A 7,476-nucleotide genomic window follows, 5' to 3' on the forward strand; every position below is an offset into this window, starting at 1 on the left:
ACACCTAAGCCTTCATTGGAATAATGCAAGGTTCAGCTCCCAGGACTTAATTTTAGGTATATTTTCTGATATTTCCTTGAGCAAAAAATTTAGTGCAGTTAGCTCTAAACTGACAGTTCAATTTGCCCTGCACAGCCTTGTGACCAAGACTGAGCTTGAGAACAGCCCCTTCTTTAAAGCCATCTGAGAAGAAACATCTTACAAATCAGGGGCAGTATTAAGGGGTGGCCCAGGGGGCCTGGGCCCATTGTTGTTTGTTGCAGACACTGGATCCCTTCTCACTTGTCACCCTTTAATTTTCTAGGAGAGGGAAAGCTCTGATCCTAAACCTCTGCTGCCTTAACAGCTATACTCATATGTAAGAAAAGCTTTGGGGGTACAGTGGTACCTTGGTTTGCAAACAGTCTGATTTGCATACATTTTGGATTAGAAACATGTCAAACCCGGAAGTGCGTGTGGTACCTTGATTTGAAAACAGTCTGATTTGCAAACTTTTTTTGGATTACAACCCCCCCTTTTTTAAAATTACGAACACATTTTTTTGGAGGCCCCATTGGCGAAAGTGCGCCTTGGGTTACGACCTGTTTTGGTTTACAAACGGACCTCCGGAACGGATTATGGTTGTAAACCAAGGTACCACTGTAAACCCTGAGGAACAGTCCCTACCCGTTGCCTTGCAGGACATCTTCAAGAAGATAAAAGGCTAAGGAGTAAACCCTGCACAAATTCAGAGAGGAGTCCCTAAGGCAGTTGGATGTTGCCTTCTATGCCTTCTTCCTGCAACTGCTGTAGCCAAGTTGGTGCCAAATGTATTGATTTGATTTCCTCTGGACCACATCAATGAGGCCAAGGTGTGTGTGTGGGGGGGGAGTCTTGTTGTCTGGGCAGCTCAGGACCTCCACATACACTGCCCAGGCTTGCACCCCTGAGAGAGTTGGGCACTGCAAAGTGTAGCCATCCACATCTCATTTTCCCAGAGGCACCTATACATATATATATGTATATGCAAATTGTATGCAAATTTGGCTCTCTGCCCTGAATCCTTTATGTACTGTGCAACACTCCTGTCTTACATAAAATCTAGTAAGTTAACACAATGGGGGAAAGTGTACATAGGAATGAACAAATCATGGATATTAACAGCACTCCTAACCTGTAAGTCAACATCTCCCTCTGCTGACTTTTGGACGCCTTCAACTATTTTTTTAACATTCTTAACCCTAAGTCCACAATGTTTTTCTTTAATTCTGGAGGACTTGTTCTGCAAAGCCTCACAGTTACAATCCACCATAAAAATTAGAATCATAGAATTAGAATCAAAGAATTGGAAGGGACCCCTAGGGTCATCTATTCCAACCCTCTGCCATGACAAGAAAACAAATATCTTTGAGCATAGTGGGATTTAATTCCACGTAAACAGGCATTGGATTGTGCTGTAAACTTTCTCACTGTAATATTGGTTTGGAAGAATATTAGTTAAAACAGCAGCAGCAGTTCCAGTCATATTCTAGTGCTCACAAATGCATTCTTAATGTAGAAGAAATCTAATAGTGAAGCGGATGCAAACTCATTATTACAGTGAGTTTTTAATGAACTGTGTTTGTTGACCTGGAAACACCATTGTCTTATGTTTTGAGCTTTGAAGTACAATGATAACTGAGTTCCTGATGGCATTAGGAGTGGGTAGATGCAAATTGTGAGGTTACAAATTTCCTGTTCCTAGGTTTCTCAGGAGAAGGACACTCTCCCTTTCTACTCTCCAGAATGCCCAACCCCCTGGCTTCTATATAGAAATAAAGTGCTCCGATTTGTGGCTAGCCATCAACTTGAGCCCGAGCACTATATAGTTTGGTGGAGGAAATTTTTAGGACAGGAAAAGAAATAAAAATACTGTACTGTATATATAATTTCCTTCCTTGCTTCTGAAACATTCCCCTTGCCAACAAACAATGCTACTACAAGTCTTTTTTCTGGGATGGTTGGAGACCTGAATCGGAGTAATCTTCTTAGGAGTTTGGAATACACTGGACAACTTTATTGCAGGTCCAAAATCAAATTACTGATTTCACAACAAAACTTGCCTACCCCAAAATGAGGGAGTTGTTTCTTGTTCCCCAGGGAGTATAAGTACATTAAGTTCGACATTAAAAGAAACTAACAAGGATTGAGCATGCTTTTTGGCTTCCCAAAGCCATGAATATTGAGGGTTGTGCTGTGGCTGTGGGGAGGGCAAAAAAAAATGGAGGTGACTAGCCAGCATGAAACCTTAGTAGCATATAATAACCGTGCGCGGAACCAGCACGGAATGCTCCCTGCCCAATGGGGCAGGGGGAGCGGGAGACAAGCTGGAGACAGAATGTGCTGAATAAAAAAAAGGGAAGAAGATTTAAAGGGAGGGAAAATGAAAAGGAAAAGAAGTGGATAATAGTTAAAAAATTGGGGGATCAGCAGCTGATGAAGAGGACAGAGCAATGGGTAGAGTGGGTCAGAGTGGGAGTGGGGTAAAAGTTGCTAATTTATGAGATAATTGGATTGATAAAGATGGTCTGAATCTGGATTGTTATAAGGAGCTTGCCGAAACCTCTGGAGACATCGACTCCGGGGGGGGGGGGGCTGAAATAGATCTTAATGTATTAAATTTGAATAAGATGTTGAAATTGATTATATGGATATTTTTGGGTATGAAAAATTGGCTTTGGAAAAAATATAAGAAAAGGGGATTAGTTGTTAGAGGAGGGTGTTTGTTTTTAATAAGTATTGATATATGTTTAAATGATTATTATTGATAGATGTTCAAGATATAAGAATTGATATATGATTTAAGAAATATTGAGAAGTGTTTAAGATAAATGAAAATTGCACAATTTAGTTATAATAATGAACTCAATGAGGGGGATGTGAGGAAGTCCATAAAGTTAAGAAACAAGATTAAGATGTTATATATTTTTCATTTTTTCCATTTTTTTCTTTTCATTGTTTTCGCTTTTTTTAATGCATTTTTGTATGTTGTCTTAAAATGAATAATTTTTTTAAAGTAGCATATAATAACCTAGAAGAGGGGGCCAGAGGCAGAGGAGGTTGTGTGTCATTATATTTAAAAGAATTGGGGGGGAGGGGAAAATACTTCCCTTTCCCAATCTTCAGAAACCTCCCTCATCCGTCTGTTTCAAGAGACAATGGAGTGTGCCTCCGAGGTTGAAGTAAAGTCACTGTGTTAGCAGCACCAAGTGACTTCACCCGTGCACAAGCCTGGGCAGTGTGTTTGGAGGTCCTGGGCTGCCCAGAAAACACCCGCCCGCCCCCAGCCTTGCTGATGTCCAAAGGAAAGCAGAGCCATACATTTGGCAACAACTTGGCTGCAGGAGTTGCTGGAAGGAGGCATACAAGGCACCATCCAGCCTTTTTTGGGATTCTGGATTTGTGTAGAGCTTACTGCTTAGCCTTGCCTTCTTCCTAAGATATCCCTCAAAGTATCAGAGGTTTAGGGTCAGAGTTTTCCTTTTCCTAGATGGACTACCTTTCCAGGTTGAGGAGCCCCATCTGCCCCTCACTCCCCTCCAGAGCACATGCAGAAATCTCCTTGACCATTGGACCCACTACAGTGGTACCTCGGGTTACAGGTGCTTCTGGTTATAGGTGGCGCTGTGGTTAAACCACTGAGCCTAGGGCTTGCTGATCAGAAGGTCAGCGGTTCGAATCCCTGTGACGGGGTGAGCTCCCGTTGCTCGGTCCCAGCTCCTGCCAACCTAGCAGTTCGAAAGCACGTCAAAGTGCAAGTAGATAAATAGGAACCGCTACAGCGGGAAGGTAAACGGCGTTTCCATGTGCTGCTCTGGTTTGCCAGAAGCGGCTTTGTCATGCTGGCCACATGACCTGGAAGCTGTACGCTGGCTCCCTCGGCCAATAATGGGAGATGAGTGCGCAACCCCAGAGTCGGTCACGACTGGACCTAATGGTCAGGGGTCCCTTTACCTTACCTAACCCAGAAACAGTACCTTGTGTTAAGAACTTTGCTTCAGGATGAGAACAGAAATCGTGTGGCGGCGGCACGGCAGCAGCGGGAGGCCTCATTAGCTAAAGTAGTACCTCAGGTTAAGAACAGTTTCAGGTTAAGAACGGACCTCCAGAACAAATTAAGTTCTTAACCCGAGGTACCACTGTATTGGTCTCGTCTGCTGAATCTGCCAGTCTGTCTTTGCATAGAGGGGAAGTCTCATAACTCACTAAGGGTTTGAGACTCATTGGCTACCCTTACCTGGTTTAGCTGACCAGTTGAAGCTGTTCCAGGGGTGGGGCCCCTGGATATCCCAAACTCCTTTATGAAGCTCATTTTCCAGGTTGGTTGGAGTCCTGAGCAGAACCACTAACATTTAGTGTCCCCTAGCTTCTGCTGCATTCCATGTCATTGTTGTGGCACCCCCTATGGCACTGGTGCCCAGTGCGGCCGAACCTGTCACGCTACCCTAAAACTGCTCTGCTTAAATACAGTTCAGAGGGGATGCAGGCTAGATGACATACAGCTGGCTCCCCCATCTCCTCTTCCAAAGGAGGCCGACTGCAGCAAAAGGCAAATGTTAAGGAGGGCAATGATGGTAACCTTCTTCTCCAGCCTCCTGAAAGTACCAACTGCTGGTGTGGTGATGCAAAAAACCTAGTGGGCCTCAATAATTTTCTGCCATCCCAAGTGGGTCCTTTAGGAAGAAAGTTTTAATATTCCTGCTCTAAGGGACAGCCCAGCATCATATCTGGCACAGTGCTTCATTTTGGTGGAAGACATAGAATCATAGAATCACAGAGTTGGAAGAGACCACAAAGGCCATCCAGTCCAACCCCCTGCCAAGCAGGAAACACCATCAAAGCATTCCTGACATATGCCTGTCAAGCCTCTGCTTAAAGACCTCCAAAGAAGGAGACTCCACCACACTCCTTGGTAGCAAATTCCACTGCCGAACAGCTCTTACTGTCAGGAAGTTCTTCCTAATGTTTAGGTGGCATCTTCTTTCTTGTAGTTTGAATCCATTGCTCCGTGTCCGCTTCTCTGGAGCAGCAGAAAACAACCTTTCTCCCTCATTGTGAAATCTACCACCCCTATGCTAATAATTGCCAATATATGGTCCCCCAGTCATGCAGTTATATGATATGAGCCCCAATGTAGGAGCCAACTCCCAGGGGCTGAGGTCCCTTTGGCCCCAATAAAATATTTGAGGGCGCCAACTCCCCCAAAATTAATGGACATTGCCAATCAAATGATGTATGCACCTCACGTCTTGTGATTACGTGGGGCAGGGCTTACCTGGGGCCCCCAATATTTTATTCAAGTTGGCACCCCTGTAGCTCAAGGTTTATTTTGGGGTGCAGGGACATTTTGTTTATTGACTTCATATCCCATCCTCCCTCCCAAACGGAGCCCAGGGTGGCAGACAAATCCTCAGCTTAACCCCCCACTACTGTATATTCTAAAACCATTAAAACTTCTAAAAATACTTAGTTGTTGTTTGTTTGTTTTTAATCTAAAAACAGTTGCAATTAAAAAAATTGTTTCATTCAGTGATCTCAGGGTGGCCCGGAACAGTATTCTTCAGCCATCAGATGCCTGAGTAAACAGGAATGCTTCCAAACTCCTCCTGAAAGTTAATAATGATAGGGACACACACCTCATTAGGCGGGCATTCCACAAACAGGAAACCTCCCTGAAAAGGCCTTGTCACAGGCCAATGCTAAGCAGGCAGCCCCCCCCCCAAACATATTGACCTGAGGAGAGGAAGTATCCTTTATGGAGATCCTTCCAACCCCTAGGTCCAGCAAGTGTTAAAATATAAGGCAGGCTAGCTTCCTGTGTTGAGGAGATAGCCTGGGTGATGGGCCATTAAGGGAAACAAAAGGAAAGAGGCTCTGGGTGAGAGGGGCTCAGAGATAGTTTGAAAGACAAAGCCAGAGTTTAGAGCTGAGTTTGAAGTTATGGAGAGCTGGAGAGTGAGTCAGAGCAACCTTTTGAGAGCAAGGGTTGATTTCTGTTTGAATCCAAGGCTGTGGCTGTGGTAGAAATAAGACCCTTTTGGAGCGTTGATTCTGTGAACCCCTCCGTTGTAGGCTCAGGTAGTTTATACGTGTAAATAAACCATATAGCATAAAGACACCACAGTCTCTGCTGTGGCTCATTTCCAAAAGGAAACACGAACCCTGGGGGAGTGTGTGGAACCCCTGGAATCTCCCACCACTTGGAGACTGGAGTGGTATGCAACAGTATACAGCTCCTATCTAGGGCTGCTCATTCAGCTCTGTTTCAGTGGGAACAAGGAACTGGGACCTAGTACAGTGGTGCCTCGCTAGACGAATTTAATTCGTTCCACGGGTCTTTTCTTATAATGGAAAATTCGTCTAGTGAATCCCATAGGAATGCATTGAAATTTCTTTGCCCATAGGAACGCATTAATTGAATTTCAATGCATTCCTATGGGAAACCGCGATTCGCTAGACGAATTCGTTTTATGAAAAATTCGTCTTGTGAGGCAACCTCCGCTAGAAGAAACCCTTCGTTAAGCGGAAATTTCGTTAAGCAGGGCATTCGTTAAGCGAGGCACCACTGTAATCAACTTCAACTATGTGATTCCCAAGTTCTTTTTTTATAGTCCGCTTTCACTTTGGCCTCTTGGAAGGGAAAAAAAGTATACGGAAACGGGAAGTTCATATAATGTATCATTCTGAACCTCTGGTTTTGAGTTACTTTGCAGAGCACAGAGATGGGGGGAGGCGGAAGAACTCCATTATCCACATAGGTAATTTCTTGGTTTACATGTTAAAAGCCATTTTAAATTTTCCCCTGGTGTAAGAAGTGAGAGCTCCATGAATGGAGAAATGCTAGATTTTACTGTACGTACCAGTATGTTCCTCCACATTGACTCCCCCACCCATCGAACAATGAAAAAGGGGCATTCCTGACTTTTCTAACTCAGGAGATGTGGAGGGGGTGTTTTTCAAATATTTTAAAAAATAGTCTGCAAATTGCAACGCCAGTACAGCTCATTACAACAGCCCCACAATGTAGCCCAGAATGCATATTGCAGATGTGTGGCTAGGCTAAGACTGGTATATAACAACAACAACAATTTATTTATTTATATCCCGCCCACCTGGTTGGGTTTCCCCAGCCACTCTGGGTGGCTTCCAACAAAAATTTAAAAATACATTAAAACATCAGTCATTAAAAACTTCGCTAAACAGAGCTGCCTTCAGACAGTGCAGTGCAATGTTGTGCAACCCTCACTGCAGACCGAGGGTCAGGCTGAAGTTGAAAGAGAGGCTAACAACCAACTGTACTTTATAGTCCAGTGTTACCGGTAGTATTGCTGATCAGAGGAGGGTCTGAATTGGGGTTTGCAATTTTTACTCAAAACCCCTCAAACAAAACATTCCTAACACTCAATTTAATGGAGAAGCCTTGTGCTTCATTGACTTGCATGCAACCATGTTGCACTG

Source organism: Zootoca vivipara, chromosome 16 (genome assembly GCF_963506605.1).
Source record: "Zootoca vivipara chromosome 16, rZooViv1.1, whole genome shotgun sequence".
NCBI classification, from domain to species: Eukaryota; Metazoa; Chordata; class Lepidosauria; order Squamata; family Lacertidae; genus Zootoca; species Zootoca vivipara.